The sequence below is a fragment of the Myripristis murdjan genome, chromosome 9 (genome assembly GCF_902150065.1).
Source record: "Myripristis murdjan chromosome 9, fMyrMur1.1, whole genome shotgun sequence".
Classification (NCBI taxonomy): domain Eukaryota; kingdom Metazoa; phylum Chordata; class Actinopteri; order Holocentriformes; family Holocentridae; genus Myripristis; species Myripristis murdjan.
The window spans coordinates 29,729,332-29,755,144 of record NC_043988.1 but is presented as its reverse complement, the minus strand read 5'-3'; the positions used below and the strand labels follow the sequence as shown (position 1 = coordinate 29,755,144).

At 43.3% G+C, this 25,813-nt stretch overlaps 1 protein-coding gene across 2 annotated transcripts in view; it reads left to right on the top strand.

Annotated features, from left to right (window-relative positions):
• Positions 1-1,989: 1,989 nt before the first annotated feature.
• Positions 1,990-25,813, top strand: part of taok3a (TAO kinase 3a) — a 91,077-nt gene continuing 67,253 nt past the window's right edge. The window contains exon 1 of one of the 2 annotated variants that reach the window (XM_030059865.1): positions 1,990-2,129. The gene's annotated coding sequence lies outside the window, so the exon portion shown is untranslated. Of the gene's footprint in view, positions 2,130-2,505; positions 2,665-25,813 lie in introns of those variants that run through there. The other variant, XM_030059867.1, reaches the window with a different exon arrangement.

Here is a 25,813-nt window from a genome sequence, read left to right as displayed (position 1 = left end):
TTGGTGTCATGTGGAGGCACATATTCACTATTTAGTCTATACAGCAAAACTCCAATTCCAGCTATTTGTGATGGTGATTTGCAGGTAATCTTATGCTGTTTTACTCTTCAGCCCACTCTAGCTAAATAACAACATCAGCTGGGCTCACACATTAGTGAAACCGGGTCTGGTCTCTGTTGTCACACATCCCATTTCCTCAAACTTAAAGTCAGGAGAGAAGCCAGGGCTCGGTGTTGAAGCAATGCCATGTCATGACGAGCCACTGTGCGTGTCGTGATGGCTCTGTCGCCTGAGCATGTGCTTCTCAGCATACATGAACACTTTATTAATATGCAAACATCATAATGTCACCAGAAACCAAGAGAGTGATCTTTGCATTGTTAGGATTGATGGTACAGCTGGTTTTTGCTTCACTGCAAATTCAGCAGTCAGGATGAGCTCTATCCACATCACACATCCAGATGTTTTTACAGGATCAACAGGTGTCCTGCATCCTCCTCCTGTCGCTTGCTCAGACCTTGACCTCAACCTGATGATGCTGCATCCACCAGTGACACGACAAAAACCACAGCCGTCACAAAGACAGTGGTTTGATGTTATAAGACTTGGCATGTCAAGCGGAGAAACTGAGCTTACATCACAACATAATTTCAGATTTTTAGAGAATCAGGTGATGATTCTCTATGAATGAACAGGGGGACACATGATCAAGTGTGTTATTGCATCCACACGGGCCTTTCACATCTTTGAATCAGCAGGTTTTTGGGGTCATAAAAATATATTTAGAATACTGAGCAATACAAGGCCTTTCACTTTAGGGTTTAATTTCACACTTTGAACACGAGGTGGTGAGATTGCACTTCATAAAATTAGGAAGCAAACCGGCTTTACATCACTTTGGTTGCACCAGAATAGGGAAGGATCAGTGCATGTGTCTTTAGTAATGTGCAAATGAAATAACTTATAAAACTACTTACATTCAGTTTTATATTTCCATGATTGTCACTCACGATAGCTAAAGGGAATACATATTTTACATTTGACACTATGTGTTTGTGTAATTCTTGTATGTAAACCAACCAGAATGTTAATACTTGCAAAATATAACCCAACTCCTGTTTTATTACCAAGAAATACACCTTCCTGGAGGGTGCAGATCCTGTAATCAGTGAGTCTTTAGGGTCATAATATATTCAAAACGTTAAGCAATAAAAGGCCTTTAGCTTTAGAGTTTTAATTCCACACTTTGACCACGAGATGGCAGGGTTGCACTAAAATTAAGAAGTGAACCGGCTTTCCATCACATCAGCTGCAACAGAACAGGGGAAGATCAATGAAAGCATCTTTAATCATTTGGAAAGGATATAACTAGACCACATATTTTGCACTGACGCTGTGTGTTTGTCTATTTCTTGCGTGTAAACTGAAAAGCATGTTAAATACTTGCAAAATATGGCCCATCTCCTATTTTATTACTCCAAAATACACCTTCCTGGAGTGTGCAGATCGTGTAATCAGTGAGTCGTTAGGGTTATTAATATATTTAACATTGAGCAATACAAGCAATAATTCACTTTACAGTTTCAATTCCACACTTTCACCACGAGGTAGCAGGGTTGCACTTCGCAAAATCAGGAAGCGAACCGGCTCTCCATCACCTCAGCTGCAACAGAACAGAGAAAGATCAGTGCATGCATATTCAAGAATTTGCAAAGGAAATAATTTATAGGAGGATTTACATTCAGTTGATTTAATTATCACTCAAGGTAGCTAAACGGAACACGTTTTGTACACTGACACCGTGTGTTTTTGTGTTTCTTGCGTGTAAACCGAAAAGTATGTTAAACACTTGCAAAGTATAGCCCGTGTCCTGTTTTATCTCTGCAAACTACACATCGCTGCGGTGTGTAGATGCCGCAGCGGCCCCTTTCACTGCACCAGGCAACTTATTTCCGCCTGTCAAAGTCGCTGTCAAACCCGGGCGAGGGGTTGTGCTCCTGCTGCTCCGTCATTCAGGAAGTCCACAGCGACTGACAGCACTTCGCAAAGTGGCTCCGACACCGCTCAGAGTTGGATTAAAAGCTCTCCAAGTGGGTCCACCTTTCACCCATTAGCGACACTTTCACAAGGTAAGTTTTTTTAATTATTATTATTATTTTTTGGAGGGGGGGGGGGTTCGCTTTTAACACCGCTAGTCCCGCTTGGTTAGCGTTACTGGCGTCGCGCCCTCAACAGGAATGACACTTCCTCTTGGCTCGACGTGCTAAGCTACCGTGGATGTCACGGCTAAAAAAAAAAAAAAAAAAAAAAAAGTATTCAGTTATTCAGTTGAGGTAGTTTGTTTTGTCCAAGTTTTTTTTTTTTTTTTTTTTTTTTTTGAAATGACAGCTCGGTTGCGCCGTCGCTCGCCTGGCTGTTGTTGTTGTAAAACGCCACTCAGAGGTGGTGAGTACACACACCAGCAGCATCAGCTCCGCTAAGTGCGTAGGTTCGCTTTTTGAACTGACCGAGCCAAGAAAGTGCTGTTTGCAGGTTGTGTGTGTGTGTGTGTGTGTGTATGTGTGTATGAGACGTGTGTGTGCGTGCGTGCGTGTGTGAGCACCTGCTTCAATTGACGCTGAAATTGCTGGATATTTGCGTTTGGAGTGGGAAGACGCGTTTCGGGTAAGTGCGGCGAGCAAGATGACAGGTTGTAAATGCAACGCAGCGCAAAGTCTCTAGTCGGATTTGTTTAAAGCAGCGAAGGACACAGTGTGTAAACTTGGCTGAGGGTGTTGTTTTGACTATTGTCATGTTGCCCGAGTCCGTCACATGCGGTGTGTTGTTTCCCCGTTGCCTGCTACGGCGTGAGCGAGTGGGATTTTACTATCAGCCACAATGGCTCAATTGCGTTTAGCAGGTAAGACGATGTAACATCCGCCGCCACACAGGACCTGAAATCACATTTTACTACGTTAAGCCTTACGTCTCTCTGTGTCGCCAGTCCGACCACAATCTGCATGTTTGATGCATTTTTTTTTTTAAACGACACTGTTTAAAAAAATGGCTTGTGGGTAATTTACACGCAGCAACAATAACGGCACTTAATTTCTCTCTCTCTCTCTCTCTCTCTCTCTCTCTCTCTCTCTCTTCGCTATCTCCTCGTCTCTCTCTCTCTCTCTTGTCGTTTATAATTCACACACTGGATGTGGCAAAAGGTCATCACCCGCGTGCGAGGCTGCGTTTCGTGTCATAATTTGTATTAAAAGTGAATGTGGGTTAACCTGACGCGCTTGAAAGTGGCAGATTGAGATGGCAAGCTGACACCAAAAACCCAAGCTGACCCAACATGATGTCATCTCTGTGTGTAGAGCGCATGAGTGAGAGGCAACAGACGCGTATGAGACTGTTTTTAATTGTATAATTTCCGGAGATAACACGCACAACAAAGACTGTGCCTGTGCAATTATTCTCTTTCCCACCGAGGAAGTTTCATCTTATTTGATCGTGCTGCATGCATGCCATTCAGATACAGTGGCATCATGATCTCACTTTTTGTTCTTTGGTCTCGGGCAGAGATGGAGTGGATGGTTCATTCACCTTTTTATTTGCAGAATAGAGTTTACTCGCCTTTTTAGGTTAACATAAAGTAAGTGCTGTCAAGCTGATAACCTCAGCCTCACGGTGATCCCTGCTAATGGAAAGCAATAGTTAACAGCATTTTGTGTGCTGTTATTTGACATTATGGACACCTTGTGTCAGTTTTACAGCGGTTGTCCTTTTTTCAAAGGGTTCAGGCTTGTCATGCGAGTCCTCTCACTTGTTCACCCTTGATCATCACCCACCGCCTCACCACTGTGCAGCCAAGAGAGGGAATAGAAAGTCAGACGCTTCCTTATTAGTGCCCCAAGTCATGGGTGATGTTTTATCTGGTTCAGTATTTGTGCAGAACATTTTTACTCGATATTGTGCAATTTCAGATAAATGTTTCATTCAGCTGCTGGGTTATTGAACTGCTACACAGAGCATGTTTGTGCCAGACAGTGTAGATTAGTGTCGCACAGTTTATGACCTGCTATATTCTTCAGGTACATGACTCTTGTGCAGCTGGACTACATCCTCAAGTGAGGGCAGACCCTTTTTTTATTGTTCAGGTTATCAAGCTGTTGACCTTTCAAGGTTAGAAGGCGAAGGCTGTGGCGGTCAGAAGGATTCATTGTTATTAGGAACATATCTGATAGACAGTGGCTGAATGGTTTTGATGAATTATTAAGTCCTCACCTGCTTTCATCTAGTCTTTGTTTAAAAAAAAAAAAAAAAGGATTTAACACGTCTATATTTGTAATGTGACGATGAGCTCACTTTCGCTGTAGACAAGCAGAGGCGGCCATAAGCATATTGCTCATAGTCACATCTTTTTATAGAGCTGTGTAAGAGCTTATGGAGACATGGGCCAGGGGTCTTCTCATGAATTTGCACAAATCCCTGTGAGTATGCATGCATGTGTGTGTGCGTGCATGCTGATGGATGCACGGGGGTGAGGACACATCAGCTGCTCTTGACAAGTGGCTGATGTGGCTGTCAGGGAAAGTAGGCGGGGTGGGAGGGGGGAGATGGGGGAGTGGGGTTGGAGGGGCAGCCAGTCATGCTCACAGTGAAGCCGCCAGCAGACCTGACATTAGAGGGGGAGGTTTAAACCCTGGCAGCAGGCTTAATCACTGCACACGGACTGCTCTGTGAAGGGGTTTGGATAATCTGGGTGTGAATAACATTTTAGATATGAAGGAGAAAAGGGGGGATGCTTTCCCCCTCCAGCTGTTCCCGTCATCCCAATAACTTTCTCAAGGGGTATTATGTTTTTGCCACTATTCCTGCGATTCAGCAGAGCAAGAAAAGGAAAAAGGATGGCGTAGAGTCAGAAGAAACATTCCCAGGTACGAGTCCACATGACAGCAACCATCCGTCCTGCTAAAGCCCCAGTCTGCCCCCTGGTCTCCCTGTGTAGAGGGCAAGCGAAAAGAGAGCTCCTCCTTCTGAAAGCTGTGTCACATTTGACTGTGCGTTAGGGCTGGACAATTAATCGTAATATTATTGTGATCGTAATATGGCCAAATGCAATGTTCAAGTGGCAGGAGCTGCAAAATACCACTTTAAATGAAGTGTTCATGGCGTGGTGTACAAATCGTATGCCTTGACGTACCAGTATTTTCCTCCAAATGTAAGAAAACATGTTTGTTTGGTAGAGACACCAGCAAAAAATCACACCATCATTATCACAGTTTTTTTTTTAAAGTGAAAATTAAAAATATGAGGCAAAAATGACCGTTTTTCAGAGTATTTGCCCACACATCACTGGGACACACAAAACACCGCATCAACTTACAGCATAACATACAGCTACTTACATCTACTCTGTAAAATAGGCTGCTACAATTGTTGGTGACTGTGACCTCCATATGCCTGTCTTAGCTTCTGCCTCACAGCTCTTATGATGAGCTACAGTGCCTCATGCAGTCACTTTCAGTCTCAGTTGAATCCTGGAATTATCTAATTTAAGAACAGCCCTCAAGGCATACAGGCCAGCTTGTGGCCTTAGAGGACCCGGGCCCTATTTTAATTAGCACTGATAACCATGCTCGTAGGACAGCCTCCTCTGGCCCAGCTATTATCTAGCAAGTGATTGTCTTAGCAGAGACCGGACTCTTCCCTCCTCCCCTCACCTTGGCTGGGGTCATACAGATGTCAAAGTTAACACATTTACCTGCTCTACTGTCGAAGCACCATGACAGGCCACCGGTAGGCCCATATGTCCGATGGCCTAGCTACCAGGGCTGTAATGAGTTTACTGGCTGTGTTCACGGTCGACCCGACATATGTCATCTGCTTGACAGACATAATGATATTCCAAAAGTTGGAATGTTTTCCTCGACGCCAGTGTAAAATGCCCTGGCAGGTTTCATTTTACATCTAGGGCAACCTGTTGAGAGGACCATGGAAACACTTTCATATTTCCTCTGTTTTGGCTGATCCGCTTCAGCATCTCCCTCAGCCCCCTCTGCTGAAAGCGGCGAACTTTTCTCCAACTTCTCATCCACGTGACGGAAGGCTGACTTGTGAAAAATATATTAGAGAATTGTCAGTTTAGTTGGCGCTGCAGCAGTTTGGTGGTTTATTGCTACGGTAGCAAAGCACATCAAATATTAAAGCGCTGCTGTCAGGCTTAATGTTCTGCAGTGATCTGGTTAGCATGTCTAATATAGGAATGCTGTCTCAGATGACGAGGAGAATTACGCCCCCTTCAACCCCCCATCAACTCCCTCTCTTCTAGCAGATGTGCTCATGCGTTCTGCTTTTAAGTGATGATTTCAAAAGACAGCAAAACCCTGCACTGCTGCAAGAATCCTGGTCGTGTGAAGCCAGTAAGAGCAAAGGAGAAAGACCCACTACAGATGTTTGGTAACAGGATTACTGTGGCAGCAGCAGAGGCAGTTGTACTTTATTGAATTACCAAGTAGTGACCACATTCACATGCCATCACACAATTGACTACCCTGTTCACAGCCGCGCTTCATTGGACTATTTCCTGGTGGCCATTAAGGCAGCGTTTGCACCAGATATCGCTTCATCCATCTATCCTGTCAGCTCAGCCAAAGGTGTGCTTGTTGTGTGTGTGAAATCTCAGCACCGCAAACTCTTGAGGTCTTAAACCTGTTTCAGACGTTTGCTGCAGGACGTTTGCATAATGTACCTGGCTGGTCATCGAAGCTCGGATGGCCAAAGGTATCACAGAATCTCTTTCATCTGTATTTGCTCTTGAATCTGGTGGACCGTGCAAGGAGTCATTGGGAAAAATGTGAAGTATCTATTCATGGCCAAGCAGCTGGTGCAAACCTGAGGTCATGGCCGGGGTCTACTGAAGCTGTCTCGTAGGAGAGGAAGTCATGGCCCAACAGATGTCTCGTCAACGAATGCCTCCCCAGCGAGCATGCCACTTCTGCTGTTCACTCACCCATCCGCCGCCTCGCACTCCAGAAAATCCTCATCATCTGACCGACAGTTTAATCTGAAGACTCTGATCTTTGGTGAGCGGTAGGGTGCAGCTGTCACCCAGTGGTGTTTGTGCACTAATAATTATTGCACAGACCAAGAGGCATCAAATACAGGCTAGTGTCTGTGTGCATATGCCAGTCTGACTCCACTTTACATTTTTTTCGAACCTTACATAGGTTCTCAGCTTGCATTGCATCTGGCTTAATGTGTTCACCTCAGCCCATATTATCATGTGATGAACCAAATGTAGAGCAGATTGGTTGTTGATCACATCATAGTTTCTTGTGCAATACATGCACTTCTCTTCCCCCCATTGTTTTCCACAAGCAAACTAAACCCTCTGTCATAGGAGAAGCATTTTGGCAAGTCAGCCTTGTTGGGTGTGGGAGGTTAACGCGAGCAACTTAATTACAGCCTTCACTACAAACGCGCCTCCGATCCTCTGGCGAGGTTGCAGCTGTGACCATGAGTCGGCCCCTCCACCCCTTCCAACCCCCATTATGTCCGGCTGCATCCTGTCTCCAGCTCTCCCATGAAATCTGCAAGCCTCTGTCTGCTCCTCCATGACTAGGCCATGTTGAAGCGCTGTGGAATTATGACAGCCATCATCATCACCCAGAGAGACATCACCATTGCTGATGGCTGACTTTCTTATCTCTGCCCACCACCACCCCTCCTGGGTCTAGGCTTATTTAGCTCGGCAGAATAAGGGAGAGGGCTTAGGCGGGGGTTATTTTTAGAACTACATGTTTCTCCCTGTAATAGGGGTCTTTTTAAAAATTGAAAGTGTCATGTCATAGGCCCACAATTTGCCTCGTTCTGCTGACTTTTCCCCCGCATGCAACCCGCTGAGAACTACAGTATGTGCCGCTGGCGTGGCAGAGTGGGGCATGTCAGCAAGGCTTAGGATGCGTGATTGTGATGGACACGTTTGCTGATGTGAGTGGGGAGTGAGGTAATACACTGCGCCACCCTGATCTATTTTTGGGTGCTTCCTCTGCCTGCCCAAAGCGCTTTTGTGTCTCACAGTTCCACATCACGGTTTCTGCTCGGTGCCTTTAGAACATGTTTCCGAACCTGTCTTTCATTTCTTTAAAGGGTCATTACAAAACATAATTCAGCAGTATGTTGGTTGAGTGCATGCATGGCAGCACAGTGGGCACTGGGGGCCACCGTGGCATTATTTAATGACTGTTGACAAGCTCTCACTTGTTGGCATGACCAAATGATTCAGTACTTTTTAAGGGTGATGTCACCTTTCTAATTTGCCAAGAAGGCACAGAGCCCCTTTGGTCTGGCTGTCACGAAACCTGACGTAAATGCTTGATAACTCTTCATCTGTTGGGCTATCAGAGTGTATGCCAAACCTGCCCCACCCCCCAGTCCCAAGAGAAACTAGGCCTTTGCCCAAGCACTATGCAGCCATAATGCTGTGACTGGACAGCCTCCATTGGGTCAAGTGGAGATTTGCCGCTGATGAATCTGGGGGAGATTGCGTTACGCTTTCGCTAGCCAACAGTAAATCAGGCTAAATGTAATTTTTTTCCTTCTTTTATTCAAGTCTGCATCTCATCCTGGCTGAATATGCAGGAACCAACCCAGTGGTGGGCTTCATGTTCCCTGTATTAATTTATAATGCATGACAACATCAACTCTAACAAATAAATACAGGTTATACCCCCTCTTTCAAGCATGTGGGGCAACACTGATATCACTCTGCAGTTTAGTAACAAATGTGTTTGACTTCATTTCTCCCTCCCATGTTTGCTGTTATTATCCCTGCAGCTGAGGTTTTTTTTTCTATTAACCCATGAATCATCACACTGGTCGTGATGTTGTTTCATATCAGTGTGGGAACACAGGAGTTTCTCATGACGAAAAGGGAGAAAATGAGAGCCAAAGCAAGTATTTCTGTCATCCTATTCTTGCTTTAATAGTCCATAGTAGGAGGGCTTTGTATGCCTTTGTGAATCCGGAGAGCCTGAGGTTGAACTGAACAATTGTCCAATTAAACTGTGACTTGGAGAAAACTGTGCCAATAACCCCCCCCACCGCCCCCACCCCTTCTCTCACTCATTCTTCGTCTTGTTTCCTCTTTTTCACTCACTCGCACACACAAGCTCTCTTCACACACATGCTAACACAAATGAACCAGATGTGCAGCCCTGCAAAGCCAAGGGGGCCGTGGACCCTCTGTGAGGATGATATCGTCCAAGAAGGGAAATAAGGAAACGGTTAAATCATCAGGCGGCTGGGGAATCAAACAATTGGACACGTGCACACACCCTCTCTGGTTTTTCATTGATGGCAGCCTTCGTGACCCTTGTGCGGCTATTGTTTCCTGGTGTGATGCAGGGCCCATGTTGGAGAGGGAAGCCTGTTGTACAGCCATAGCCAATTCACAGGGAGGGAGCAGGAAACAGGCTATTATTACTATCAGATTAGACTTCCAGGTTAAATTACTATTGCTACTCATCATCTCAGGCTTGCTTTTATTGTTACTACACATTGTCATAACTTTAATATGCAGGCTAATTGTACAGTCATCCATTTATTATCTTTTAGATTGTTGATTGCCGTTATAAACAAAGTGAATTAAGAGTTTTATGTCATGCTGTGGCAGACTCACATTAGGTAGTGGACCATATTTGTTCAAATGAGACTTCATGAGGGCCGGATAATTTTTTGCTGACGTCAGTGTGACTCAAGTCAACACGTGGATATTTTAGGCTACTTTATTTTTTATTATTTTAAATCAGTCAATTTGTAGCCTACACCAACCAATGAGAAATTGCATGTCGGCGAATGAAAATACACATAATGTAGAATCACATAAAGCAGAAGAGAGGTTTGCCATTTGCCTCCCAGAAGAAAATAACTGCTCTTTGCATCTTCTACATTCAACCGTTTGCTTTTTTGACAGCAGGTTTGCTAAACCAACATACTGCAGCGCATCAACTAGCCTGCTGGTATTTCCTACCTACAGACGGTCCTACTTCCTGCTAATTCTTAATCCATCAAAATTTATCTTTAACCATTCATTTAACAATTTTTCATAGAAACGTCTTATTTTCTTGTTGCACATAGTTGATAATCATTGGATGCAAATATTTCAGTTTTAAAAAATCATTTAAAATATGTGTTTAACTTGTGTGTTTTTTCTTCTTTGCCACCAAAACATCTTGTGAACTTGATGAGTCGTCCTTTTGGGCCCGATTTGACCCACGGGCCGCATCTCTGCTATCTCTGCCTGTAGTAGCAGCCTATCAACCACATCCTGGTTAAAAGTAAGGTGGCCAGGTCTAAGTAGAGATGCCCCACCCCGACAACCCTGATATGGGCTATTCCAGACTTGATTTGTGTCAAGATAATAAACATGATTGAGAGCTGTAATGGACAGCGGGACCAGAGCATCTGATGCCGCCTGACATCCATCTAATCTAAAAGCTTTTGTCCATTTCTACCTCGCTTTCGTTCTCAAACACGCTCACACACACGCAAACTGATTTATCGGCTACTACACCGAATGAAGTTTTCCCGTTATTAATTTATGGCTCTGTATTTTTTTTTCCCCACCGTACAAATATTTGCAGTACAAAGAAGAATTTATTCAATGAATTATTGATTTGCAACTCATGCAGGAATACAGGGATTTGAGGAGTGGGAGGCCAGGGTTTCTGATTTGTGTTTACAGGCAAGATTACAACTGTGGAGATACTTAAGGAGGAGCTGGTGGTTGGAAAGACACTGTCCTTAAAAGTTAAGCCTGGCTGCTTCCTGCCGTATGTCCTGCTGGATTGCCCCTGAGCAAGGCACTGTACTGTACTGTAATGTCTTTTGTTTGTGTATTATCCTGATAGATTTTAGATATATTGTGATACACCTTTTGTTTACCTTCACATCAAATGGGACGGAGACTGTGGTGTGTGATGTGCTTTCATGGGAAGCACAACTGCAGACTATCCCGCTTGTAAATTTAACAGTAAGAACAAAAACACAGCATCCGCGGTGGAACCTCGGGAGAAATTAATGTTTTCAAGAGGAAGAAGCTCCTCGTTTCCTCCACAGGGGAATACCAGGGAAGAGAGTGTCCATTTTCCTGAGCTGACACAGTAAATGCCATGTCGGCGAAATTTTGTAGATGATACTCTGACGTCCCGTTCCTGTGAAGGCAGCGTTGTCGCCGTGGTACAAACTTTACAGCTACAGCGAGATGGCAGAAACACCGAGGCGGAGAGAGTCCTTGCTGTGTAAAGTTTTCAGAAAGTTGCAGACCACAGGCGAGTTGCATCATCTGAATCTTTGGTGTAAACTTGTCTGAAATCACCCTGCATAGAATACCTGTATAAGTTAACTAAATTAAGTAAATAACACAAATAATAAATAAACCAGCTGAATGGATATTGGGCCCCTAAAAGCCTGAATATTGACAAATAGCTGTCATTCACTCGCAGTATAACACAGGTCTGACCTTGACTTCAAGCTATTAGTCTGCAGCTGAAACACACCGTAAAACCTGCACTTTAAATTTTGTCAGCCTGTTATTTAATGGTGCGGGGATGTTTTTGTAAATCTGCATTTGAAGGATCATTCTAGTCCTGTTTTGACCTCTTTTTTTTTTTCAACATTCTTTCAAGATTCAAGATTGCTTTATTTGTTCCTAGGGAAATTTGTTTTGGACCTAAAGGCTGCCATATAAAAAATACATACTGTTATAGTGCGCCAACCGATCTAAATTGTATTGTGCGGACGTGTGCATACAGACAAGTGCATTCAGATAGCTTTTATACCTATTCACGCGTCTTTTCCTGTATTTCTTTCAACATTATTTAATTTTTTCTTTCATGGCTCCATCACAACTTCACAAATCAGTTGCATAGGTTTGTGCAGAGCGTGTTCTTGTAGCTCAGAAGTGAATGTCTTACATGTCAAGAGGGTACATGACGACCAAGTCTTGACAAGATGGCATAATGTGCAGCAGCTTTAAAGCTTCAAAGAGCAGTTTTTCCACATTTCTTTAACATGAATTGCAGTGAATCGGGGTAAGTTAGCCTTGAACTCTAAACTGCCAAAGCATATTCTGTGCACACTACACACAGCCGATATATGTGATGGACAGATACAGTCGTGGCTGTTGATGGGGAGTCAACATAAGACCTGGATTGGCCTTTATAAATGCAGAAATGTGTCTTGCGGTTTGCCATTGAATACGTCCTGTGGGTCACCCTACAGTGGTGGAAAAAAGTTTTCGGACACCTCATGCATTTGTGAAATATTGCGTTAACAAATCACTCTTAGGTCTTCAAGTGCAATTTCTTTTAGTACAGTCACAGCCAAAATACTAAACAAATCCCAAAAAAGCCATTAAAAACTTAAAATTGATTGGTTCCATAAAAATACATAAGGAATTTTGATTATTGAGTCATTTTGGTACCGGTGATGAAGGTCGTTCTTTGTATTAAAAGACACGATTTTTGTTGCCAAGCTTCGTGTCTATATAAAGCCAGCACATTTGAAAGTTCTTCAGACACAAAAATGGTTAAAACAAGGAACCTAATGCAGGAAACACGCCTGAAGATAAAGATTCAACTGTCAAGAACTTAGTTTTGTTGGTTTTTCTTGTAAACAATAAACAAAAAAAATATAATTTGTATTTGTTTGTATCTGTCTAATGCAGGCACACCTTTTGAAACACAAAAAAAGATTTTTCCACAAATATTTCATGATAATATTTGAGATTGTGTAAAATTTTAAGGGTGTCCGAAAACTTTTTTCCACCACTGTATCTTAGCTCTAAAATTAATTCATCAGTATGGATTTCAGTGGGGAATTTTAGTATCACGTGGTCTAAAAATCCTGTTTCAGAGCCTAATCCACCTTACCAAGAATAAAATTCTCGAGGAAGTATGGAGTCATTGTAAATATGTGGCCATGAAATGGTTAAATATGAATTAAAAGCCAACAGTAATCAGCAGCTTTGTTTTAAAAAATAAAAAATAAAAAAAAAATAAGGGTGCCTTTTTATCGCTCGAGTCCTAACACACATGAATCGCTGAGGGTACAAAAGCTAGAGACAGTCCAGTCTTCAGTGACTCAGGGATGGATGAGGAAGAGTCAGGCTCATAGCCGCCGTGTGTTCGCCCTGAAGGCAGAGGGCTGGGACAACACACGCACACACACACACACACACACTTAACTCATATAGGCATATGGGGATGACGCTTAGGTGACAAGACACAGTGTTTTGACGGCTGATTTCACATGGAGGACTAGCCAGCTCAGTATAGGGGGAGGGGAATTTTTCCTTCGTGTAGCGTGGCCTAACCCAGCCAAGCTTTTGCCTTTGGTCATGCCCGTGTTTTTATTGGACAGTTTCACTAACAGTCAGTCAACTAAATCCATCAATATTTCAGCGCCCGGGGGGTTTTAAAGACCCAACGTTTTAGATACAGCTGACATATTGATGTACATTGATTGTCAGTATGTAATGGACCTATCAGACACAGCTATATCTCTGGCATACTCACCCTCGCTCCATGTGTGGCATAAACCAAACACATCATTACTTCAGTGACTTGCACTCAACCACATTAGCAATAATGTAATGCGAGTGTTACCTAGAATTCATTTGTGTGGATAAAATCTGTCCACCACAGGGGAGATTTTTTTTTTTTTTTTTTTTTAACTTTTTCCCTTTTTGTGTGTGTAAAAGAGGCTTGGATGAAGCAGCACAGCTCTAAAAGAGGAAAGGGGGAGGCTGAGTTCTGAGCCCTGAATTAATTCCCAAATTAATTGCGGGCATACTTTACAGGGGATAAAAAGCTGAAATCCCGAGGCCTAAAGCCCACAGGCCCTCTCCCACTCCGTGTAAACTCCAGTGATGATGTACATAATTTATACTGTCCGCATGTATTTGAAAAAGAAGAAGAGGAAGATGCAAAACACAGGGGAAATGACTCAGTGGCCTAGATGCATGTTTCCTTTTTGGGGTTTCCTCTGCTTAATTTCCTCCCTCTGTCTTTCTCTTTCACTCTGGCTGATCATCCTCTCTTTTCTTTTTAAAAGGCAGAGGAGCAATAAAAGGATGTAGGTTAGCATGCCTGGGCTTTGCCGGTTGCATCGCGCCCATTGAGGCTTCACAGCTACATGAGTGAAATTACCCAACACCTTCTTCTTCTCAGGCACTCATGAACGGATGCGCTTTCCGCGGCGATCAAGCAGCCTCTGTGCCAACGTTGACGTGGCAATAGTTCCTCTAACACTCTTGTTTGGCTGATCAAACGAGAATAATGGGGGCACTGTGTCGTGTTTTAGCAAAAGGAAGATTGTTGTGCTTCTCTGGCACTGCTGGCAGAGTTTTATACGCGACAGCTTCCCCCTTTTTTTGTCTTCTGCTGTTCATGGTCAACTGGAAACCACAAGCTCCTTCATAAAATGGCTCCCTGTGATACACTGGTGGATGCGGGACATTTTTATTCAGTCTATTATGAAGCTGACAGCTCTGGGAGTCCTAGCCATAAATGTATAACAGTGAATCGCAGCATCCCCCACCGCCCCAAGAGGCCTCGGCGAATGGCTGCATGACATCATCGTTTTCCCTCCAAGAGCACGGCCTTCAAGAAAGTCAGCGAGGGCGTCTCAACCATCCAGCATCAGACGTCCTGCCTCGAATCCTTTCACTGAGCCGTTTGTGAGACGAATGTTAGGCTCATGATCACTGGTAGACGAGGCGTTTTGTGGAGGGCAAAAACCTCGGACAGGCCGATCTGGGTAAGAAGGCCACAGAAAATACTTCCACACTTCCTGGGGTCACCGGTCCAATTCTGTGCTCTCATTCTCTCCGGCTGACCTGCACCACATCGCAGAATGAGGGGAAACCTGATTCCCTTGCCCTGGCCTAGTTTGGACCTTCGAAGAGCAGGAATCGTGAAAGGACAGTGACGGCTGGCTGTCTGTCGCTCAAGGCATCAAAGCCTCTTTCACACCCCCGTCTAATGCCAGCGCAACCTATCTGTTCATTTGCTTCTCCTTAATATTTGATAGTAAAAAAACTCAGCATTTGTGGTTGCATGTCCCCCTGATTGTAGCGATTTTTGCTGTTCTTTTTCTTTTTTGCCTTTTTAGCAGTGTGTTTTCTATGGAGCATGAAATATAGGCTTGTATTAATCTTTCCGCTGCTCTTGATTGGAAAATCCTGTTGGGCTTTAGAGCAGCGTTTCACCCTATACTCAGCCCTCTTTCTGCACATACACACACACACACACACACACACACACACACATGCATGCACTCACAAACACACACACACATTGAACTGAAACCAGATCAGCTGGTGTGCACTTCCACAAGCGGAAGTCCTTCTGTTGGTGTGTGTCCATGCGGACTGCTGATTATCCACAATGACTGCAGCACTTGAGCTAGCAATGACATGCATTTTGTGTATGTGTGTGTGCGTGTGTGTGTGTGTGCAAATCTATATGTATTTGCACATTCTCCCTCTTACATTCAAACTCTCTGGCACGCTCATGCATTTTACATGGCCGTATGGGAAAGCAGAATGGGGCTACGGCAGCGGGATGACTCACTAGCTGGGGTAGACATTTCACCACCGGCACTTGTTACTGTGGTGTCTGGGCCATGGCTAGGACTCTCGCAGCATGAGTCTCTTCTGCCACACACACACACACACACACACACACACACACACACAGTGCATGAGTCTTGGCAGAGCCAGAGAAGTCGATGTGGGGGCTGAAACCCCAGCCATGACACAGTGGGTGTAAATCATAGTTAATCCATACTGGTTGTCACGTGGCCTTGATGTCACACAACAGCAGAGTGATCACTCTCACTGCCACACTGATACACACCGTTTAGACCGCTTGTATACACGTGTCTGTGTGCACGACGTCTGAATTTTTGTTTTTATTTGCACAAAATATAAATCCTCTATCACTGTGTGCTTGTGCGCCTCAGGACGCTTCTCTGATTGCATGCAATATATCTTTTACCTGTGTATGTGTGTGTTTGTGTGCAAGTTTCCAAAGCCATCATGTGTTTGGGTGTGGACCCTAGAGTATTTTTGTGGCAGCAATGAAAATCAATGCAGCTGGGAATTGATAGTGTCATAAACAGGCTGGGGGTTATTGCCTAGTCGATATGGCCCATCTAGTCACCAGAGTCCCATCTGAGCCTGGCTTGATGTGGCCAGTGGCAGTGAGTGTTTTACACACGCCGATGAAACCACCAACACTTATCGAATGGGCTTGTCTTTGGCATTCACACCAGTTTAGCCCCAGCGGCGACCCCGTGTGTCGCCACATGTCAATAACAACCCATAACATGGGACCTCAGTGGCCGAGCCTAAATTACATTTACCCTTGATTGTTGTCTGCCCTCTCCATCGTGTTTCTGGATCAACAACAGGGGTATATTTTCTCAGAAATATATTCTTTGGAGTGTTGTGTTGCATCATCGCATTGGTATGAGCGAGCCCGGGGGTTTTCAGACTTTTTGATTTTCGTGAAACCCAAGTGGACTTTCATTGAGCTGCAGATTTTGCCGCAAGGTCCCTTTATATGAAGGAATGTTTTGGTCTCTGTTAAGAATTAAATAGTTTATGTTTCATACTTGGGCAATGGCAAATAGATTCAGAGTGGTGAGATCAAAACATAATGATAAAGCAATCATGTTTTAATTGGAAAAATAACAATCTCTAGTGACTCAAACTGTTAAGCAGTTCCTCATTTTGCTGAAGACCCCTGGAAACCACTTGGGGACCCCTGGGGATCCCCTACTTTGAAAACCACCGAGCTAGCCTGTGCTATTCTTGGCCATAAAACCGTCATTCTGCAGGAAAATCCACATATTTTGACAGTTCTGGTGATAGGTGTGTAGACCATTTGGGGTGGGAATCAGAGCTGGAAGCCGAAAGCAGAGATTCAAACTATTTGGCTGTAATCCAGCAGTACAGTATGTAAATCCAAAGCTGTTTGCATATTATGTAATGCACAGGCTGATAAACCTACTCCATAGGCAAGTAGGTAAAAAAAACCCACTTCACATAAAGTATGAGGCATGGGGTTTAAACTTTAACCTCACTAATCAGGTTAACCAAAGAGATGGTCAGTACTGATTTGGCTCTAATTTGCACTCTCGTTCTGAATTTGTGTTATGTTTTGCCATTATGACTCTTGTTTTGAGAGGAACTGCTAAAAAAAACTGGATGGAAAGAAAGGTGGAGATGGGGCCCTGGCTTCCTCAGGCAATTGATTTGTGCTTCTGAATCCAAGCCGGTCCAGATGCTAGTCATATCCCCCTGCTTGGTGACAGATCCCTCCATCATGTGTCCCTTCACTTGCCTTTCACTCATCAGTAACGTTGCAGAGTAGTGGTGCTCAATAAGTAGGCCTAACACTGCACCACATTTTTTTTTTTTTTCAGTACAAGCAGTGCTATAATTTTTGTTTTTTCCAGAAACAGCTCCCTATATTGTAGTGCCATATTTAGTATCACCTAAGACCTCACATTTTAAATCCTTGCAAAGATTTCTTCAGTTTAAAGATTAGGTTTGCTTTATATTTTACCAGATACATCAGGTTCCTGCTGATGTAGGATTACCGTTTACTTTATTCCCACAGCAGTGCTCTCACAGCGCAAGCATAGAAGCTGTATGTGTCTTAATGGGGGGAAAAAAACAACTTTATTCGTGTTTATTCGTGCAATAACTGCATTTTATTTATTTTTTATTTAAAGTTATTTTAATGTTCTGGTATCTTTATTTTCTTTTCCCATAGCATTCCCATAGAATCAAAACTGTAATACACGGTGTTGGTGCGAAAGTCAGAATTCATTCAGTTTCTCATGCACCAGGCTCTCTATTCCTTCTTTGCACAATCTGTATGACTTTGATACTTGTAGAGGAAATCTAACTGACTATTAGTGTTTCTCTATGTGTATTTGTATTCTTACATTTTATCAGTGAGACAATGAACCCTGCTACCAGTGTAGAGGTCAGCATGACTAAACACATATTTACCTTTTAGATGACCAGTGGGCCTGCGACCCTTGTGAGGATAAGCGGTTTAGAAGATGAATGAATGAATGAATGACCAGTGGGAAAAAAAACAAAAAAAAAACATTGGCTTAGGTGGGAATATGAGTGGCTGAGGCAGTGTGTACCTGCTAACTCATTTTTCAAACCAGCATCAGCCTCTCTGTGTGAAGCTGTACCTGGAAATCTGAATTACTTTGTGCAGCCAGTACCATAATGTGTCAGTGGTGATGTCAGTACAGGCACATATTGATGTGCAGGCATGTGCAGCACTTACGCCATCATATGTCACCAGCTGTGTGAATGTCGACAGACTCTGACCTGTTCATTTCTCATTTGACAGCAGATGTCAAAACGCTAAAATGGTGTTGGGAGACACTGACCGTCCTTTAAGCTATGCTCTGATCAACCCACTGACCCCAGGTCAGCCTTATGGATTACTGAGTTCGTTGGTGGGCCAGTGCCGTACAGATTACACACAGTTAACCCCCCTGATTAACCAGGCCTCCAGTCGCCCAGTCCTGCCATTAACCCCTGATATGGGCTCATTAGCTGACAGCAGACAGAACATGGCCACCACCCCAGCAGGCTGAGGGAGGGGGGAGGGGATCTCGTCTGATGAAGGCAAAAGGGGTCATGACTGCAACATGAGGGGGGCGTGTTCCCGGTTTGATTCTTGATGTCTGACTTCTTGCATATTAATGGGACAGTTTACAATTTTTGACACAAGATTTTACGAGTCACTGACCAGTAGTGATGTGGCATGGACGTAACCTCAGCAGCAAGTTGTTTTTGAAGAACATGAGTATAAAAGCAACGCAAACACAGTACACCGAATACGTCGTGTTCTGTTACGGATACAGAGACGTTTTTGATGCATTTGTTGCTGTTTAAAAAGTTGTTTTTTTCCCCTTCTTGACTCTGCTTCTGGGGTTGTTCTTCTAAGGCAGGGCTGGCTGGAGGATCTCCAGCCAGAGGGCTCGCCGCCTGAGGCTGTGTCCATGCAGCCATATCATTATTGGTCAGCAGCTCGTACAGCCTTATGTCAAAAATCCTGTACTAACCCTTTAAGTAAATGCTTTTGGAGCACAGCGAAAATGGGTGTATCTCTTTCCATCTGCAGTATTTTTTCAGGATTTCTGGTCAGCTGCACAAGGCAACTTGCATGTTGATGCATGTTGGCGACCTAAGCTGACAGTGAAGCGATACAAGGTTGAACGAAGGCACCTAGAATTGAAATAACATGACGTCACTAATTGACATACTGCATACTCATTTTCACCACCTCGGCTTGTCTGTGATGAATACCAAAGAATACCAAAGAGGTGTGAAAGACAGAAGATGCTCCCTGGGTTAGTCTGGCTTTCTCTGAAATTTGTGGAGTTTATGGAGTAAAATCAAAATACTCAACAGCAGAGTTTCATTTTTGTGGATAACTATCTCAATGATGTATTCTGTTGAGTAAGGAATTTAGACTGGTGAGAGACATATTTTTCCATGCCATTCTTGCCCAGTGCAGCTTTGAAAGTATGCATTGTTATTTTGGCATATATCTGCTTCGGCAAACCATCTTCCCTCTTTGATCGTGTTCTTTCCTCAAGTGAGATGGTAATAGATGTAGGACACCAAGACACACAAAGGTTGTCTTTTACAGACCCACAATGCACGCCGATCCTGCATATCTGTTGCATCCGTGGCTTTATAATCTGTGCTCTCTGTTGATTTGCCTTGTAGATATATTTGCATGGTTTTGTGCCTCTTTAAAATGGGTTTATTGTCAGTGAAGACAATCGGTGTTAAGCATGGAGTTCAGGGTAGGCTGCTCGGTGTGTGACAGGAGTTTGCGTTGGACATTTCGATGGGCTATTTTCTGTCGAACAAAGAAACAAAGTACCACTTGCGAGCTGTCATTTCCCCATGTGATAGGTCATCTTACATAGGTTATAAAATGCCAACCGGTGACTTTCCAAGCTCACAGAAATTGCAGCCGTGGTGAAAAGTTCAGCAGCTGGTTATTTTGGGGGATATGCGGCTATGTGTGCTCAGAGCCAAATCGCTCTCTCTGTGCAGGCCGCTCGCTCTGTGGCAGCTCAGACCGAACCCTGTGGTGTGTTTTTGTGTGTTGTGTCTGTGTCAAATTGGAAAGACAACAAAAAAAAACGAAACTTTTGCCTCCATTGCGGTTTTACAGCAGTGGGTAGCCATGAAAGCCCCAAAACTCAGAAACACACAGACTTTTCCTGCACGACCTCCACATCCTCCGTCTCATGTTTTGTGGGCAGTCGCCGACAAAATGACTGCCTTTAACATTTGATTTGGACAGAAAGCACAGAATGCCACAGAGTCGTGTGTGTTGAGGGAAAATGTAAAACACTGTTATTTTGAGTAACAGTAAATGAATGAAAGTGCATGGAATGAAAAGAATTTTGAGTCTTCTTTTCCTGATGATAATGAGAAAGAAAGTTGTCTAGCAGGGAAGGGCCAGTAGGCGTGGTGACTGTACACATGCAGGTTCAGGAGGGTAGATTAGGGTAGTATGTTGCTTCTGCTCTTCTAATTTACAAACTGTCTTTGCTTCAGCTCACATTCACCAAAAACAGAATTTTAAAGTAGTAATGTCTGCAAAAATGTCTGCTTTGATGCTCTCTATTGCTTTTTGCTATAATAGTGATTCAAAGTGTAGCAAGTTCATGAAAGTTTCTGCAGTCGCCGCTTTAAAACCTCAGCTGTCTGGTCAGTCCTTTGTTGTAAAAAGTCCTCAGGTGCTGGGGGGTGATTTTTTTTTTTTTGTGCATTTCTAGTGCTAGCAATGGTTCTTTGTTTGGAATCAGTAAAAGCACGAGCAGCTATTGGCAGCACGGCTGAGTAGACAAAGTCAAAGAAAAGAGCGACACTTACAAAAGCACAAACTGCAGGTCATAAAGTCAAAAATCCAACACAGTGTTGGCAGTAAAGTTTGTCCTGTGATCTCTGAGAAGTTCAGTGCAAAAACAGCATCAAAGATGTCCCAAAAAAAACAAAAAAAAAAAAACAGATCTGGCTCTCAATCACATATGACCTACAATCAGTGGTGCACAAAGTAGACAACCCATTACTTGAGTCAGAGTATAGGCCTAGATACTGCTGGTGAAATATTACTCCACGACAAGTGAAAGTTTTTCAGTAGATTTTTACTAGCGTTCTGGAGAACTTGCTTTTTTCAACACTGAAGTATTCAAAAGTACATTTTCTTTTAATATCAACACATTTCTGTATTGTTTTCACTAATGCATTTACAGAGCCTCATAACTCATAAGTCGAGCGGGTACTGTGATTGTTTTTCCTCCTGTGAGGACAGCAGTGTGTGGCAAATCGCATCTTAGAAAAGAAAAAAAAAAATCAACAGCTGACTTCAAAGCTATACCGATAACACTGGCATGTTAGCTTGACCTTTTCTTAAGTAACACACATATCTCATATCTATAGGTAGCTTGTAGCCTATATGTGTATGTGTGTGTGTATGTATGTGTATGTGTATATATACATGTATGTATGTGTATGCAGGTGTATGTGTATATATATGACATATTTTTAATGGTAATTTAAAGGTAAAGCACTGTATAATGTATTTCTTCACATTTTCGTCGTTTTTTTATTTTTTTTATTTCTTATTTCTAATTTCATTTCTTATGTGGACTATGTGCCTGATAAAAGATTCGATATACTCAAAAGTAACACGTAACGATGACCTTCATAGAAAAGTAGTGGTGGTGGTAATACAGTGTTAGTCTTTGCTGTGTAGTGGAGTAACAGTCAAGTTTACAAAAAAAACAACAACAACATAGTCAAGTGAAGTACAAAAAAATGTACTTAGTAATTGTACTTCATTACTGTCCACCACTGCCCACAGTATGCATTAATATAATGGATGCTGCAGGATAAAAGTGTTTTTTTATGCCTATGCCTATTTTTAGCAACATAGATTTGGCTTTGCTGGCATTTTTGGGGTTTTCAAACAGTTGAACATTCATAAAAAATAAAAAAAAAACACACAAGCCTGGGTAAAGAAAAATGTGAAAAATTGAACAATGGAAACATTAGAAAAGGGTACCACAGGGCCTCAGTGACTCATGTTGCAGTGTGTGTGTGTCTATGAGAGAGAGAGAGAGAGAGAGAGAGAGAGAGAGAGAGAGAGAGAGAGAGAGAGAGAGAGAGAGAGAGAGAGAGAGAGAGAGATGGGCTAAGTGTGTGTGTGTGTGAGTGTACAGAATGACCAGAACACGCTTTTTGTCGGTGTGTGTGTCGCAACAGGATTATAGCAAAGTTCAGGTGAGGATGGTGTGATTGCACTGAATTTACTGTTTCGTTTTGTCTCAGAGAGAGAGAGAGAGACAGAGAGAGACAGAGAGAGAGAGAGAGAGAACGTGTGAGTGTGATAGACTGCAGGAGCGGGGGTTTCAGCTCTGCCAGCTTCGCCCTGCATCTGCCCTCTGTTATAATTACTGAGGTAGAGGTGAGAGCGAGGCCACGTGCACGCTCTCTCTCTCTCTCGCTCTCTTTAACATCGTCTCTCCGTGACCTATTTGTCTCTCTCTCTTTCTCCGTTAATTTTAAGGGCGATTTTTATTGGCCTCGACACACGAAAGCAACTTATTTTCCAAAATAAAAACATAACCAGGTTCGGATAGCAATCGGGACAATGACAGCGACAAATGGTGCAATAATATCACATAGTATTTCTCTTAACTCCCTCGCTCAGTTTTTTTTTTTTTTCTCCGGTGCTCACACACACACACACACACACTCACATGCGCAAACACAGATACGCAGATCGCACATATACATACATACTCGCATCTAACTGACACACAGCCAGAAGCCAAGCTAATGTAGGATATATTTTGTCCAAGTTGGAAAATGAAGATCTAGGTTAGCACAGGCCCTGGGGTGAATGTAGTGGGTTTTATTTTTAATTTATTTATTCCCAATTCTCCTGGGGAAGATGACTAACTCGATGTTGCTGAAACACACACACATACACACACACACACACACACTCCAAATCACCTCGGATTGATTGAATGGTTTTTGGACATAATTTGCATAAAATCCCACACACACACACGTGCGTGATTGTGTTTGTGTGTGTTTGCTCAGTGAGTCAGCTTAGAGGAGGTGGTGCTGGTGGAGTCGTGCTTTTAAAATAATGAGTTGCCACTGTGTGGTGCCTACTGGGGTTGTCAAAAAAAAAAAAAAAGTGGAGCTGGACCAAAACTACTGCCAGGGAGGAATAAAGTAGTATGAAGTCATATGAAAGTGACACATTCAGACATAATTAAGTGCTAAAAAAAATGTCATGAATACACATGGGGTGCTGGGAGAATGACGTGATACAGAGATAACCGCTGGCAAGGGTAGCGAGACGTGATTGTCACCTGTCAGTAAAGCGTCCCGCACGTCTTTACTGGCTTCTCACGGCGGTCGGCTTTCACACAGGAGCCGAATCCAAAGTCGGCGTCAGTGAGGTTCAACAAGCCTGACATGCAAATGAAGTGGAAATGCTCAGAAACCGTGATGACCATCTGCCGGCGAGGTGTGGTGCGAGCAGCGCAGGGCTTCACAAAGCCACGAGGAGCCGTTCAATTTGAAAATACAATTTGCAGGCTTTGAAGAAGTTTTGGGTAAGTCACTGAAATCTATATGAAGTGGCATGAACTCTGTTAAAGACTAATGACCAATTAAAAAAAAAAAAAATAGAGAAACCATCGTGCTTTAGGATTTCTTTTTTGTGCATTCATGCATCGGTTTGTCTCAATCTGGCAAAGAAAGTAGAAAATAGCTTACTTTACCGCTGTGAATAAATACTGTCAATTAAAATTGGTTTTAAAAAATCAGCTATGTGGGTACTATTTTTTTTAAGTTTTTGTAACTAAAACAAGTATCCAGAGTGGAGTCTGATTGGACTCTCGGTGATTTCTGTTGCTGCCAAACGTCTCACCCGGGCAGAGAATTTGTTCGTCTCCGTGTCTGTTTCCTCGCCACAAGTGAAGTCAAGTCCTGCCTGGAATTTCTCGCCTCTCTTTGTGACTTTGATGCGAAAAGAAGCGAGCGGGAAGTGGCAACGTGCGCGCCGTCATTTTCCCCTGAATGAGCAGCCATTCTCTTCAAGCCTCTCTCTCTCTCTCTCTCTCTCTCTCTCTCTCTCTCTAGGTCACTTTCTCACTTTCTGTCTTTATCCCCGTTTCTCCCCAGCTGACTCTCCCTCCCTCTCTCTCTCTCTCTCTCTCTCTCTCACCCTCTCTCACCCTCCCTCCCTCTCTCTGTCTGTCTCTCTCTCCCTGTCTGTGACTCTTTGAGCTCATTCCTTTGTTTATCCGATTTATTTCCACTGTAATTTGCAGTAACCGCGGGTCAGAGGCTAATGTAGATTGTGCCAGGGCAACGCACACGTGCATGCTTGTATTTTACAACACACACACACACACACACACACACACACACACACACACACACACACAGGCTCCTCACTCTTAACTGTTTAGTTAGAAATTAAGGGGCATTTCAAACAAAACAAAACAAAAAAAAGCATCCAACAGTTGCAGTCTTGTGAAAGTGGAACAGGGAGGTGTGTGTCCCAGCCCTGCAGCTCTTGTGCAGCTCTTTTCTCACAGGTGGGTGCTCGATTATGTGTGATAGGCATTTTTTTTTTTACCACAACTCTTGCAGTCTGTCTCCAACAAGGAGCACTCCCCCTAAATGAAATACATCTATAAAAGCCACTTTGTTGCATTTTGAATCAATATATCATTGTAAAATTAATTTTGATTAAAAAAAAAAGACCATGTTTCCTCTAAACCCTGTTCCTAGGCTGTGTTTGCTCTGGAATAACAGCTGCTCTCTTCCTCTTCTGTGCCATGAAGTCTTCTGGAGGTGAATCTCAAATCCAGCAAGTTGATTTTTGTCTTTGTGGTGAACATTTCCTCTGAAGTCTAAATTATTGTCCTGTGCTGAAGTGTTGCCGTAGCTCTGCTGTGTTGTCCGACGCTGGTGTGTGTGTAGTTCTGCGAAGGAGAATCTGTGCATGCGATGAGCCGATTGCTGAAACGCTGCTCTAATGAAGCACAGATAAGCATGTAAGCAATATTTTTTTACATTTTCTGAAGCAGAGAGTCCACTCTCGGACACACTGGTGGTGTCCAAAGCGATGTTTTGCATCATAAATTTAGTGACATCTTACAGTCTGAATTATTTAGGTATAAGTTGGCAACATCAGAACAGATTTGCAAACCTCCTCAGTTCCAGCCGGTTGAGGAGAGACAAGAACTGACATCATGTTGTCTGAACTCAGTGGAAATCAAACCGTGAAACACAGAAGCAGCACAAAACAGTCCAGCGGACGAATCACAGCCTTTGCGGTCTTGCATGACACTACACACACCGTCACATTTTTAGAGAGGTGCGGTAAGGTACGGCTGCACTGACCTTAAGGAACACAGATTCAACAGGTGATGTACTGTCAGTGGAGAAGATTTTATACATATGCATACCTCTGTGTCTCCAAATTATAGTTTTGGGAATTTAATGTTAATGTGCTATCCTTTAAAAGCACTTTTTACAAATTGACTTTACTGCAGAAGTACTTCTATGAGCATAAGTATGACAAAAATAATAAGAACGAAGGAGCTAAGAGGCCTAAAATTTTAGAATTGTAATGTTGAAGTGTGTGAGTGTGTGTATGTGTGGTGCATTGAA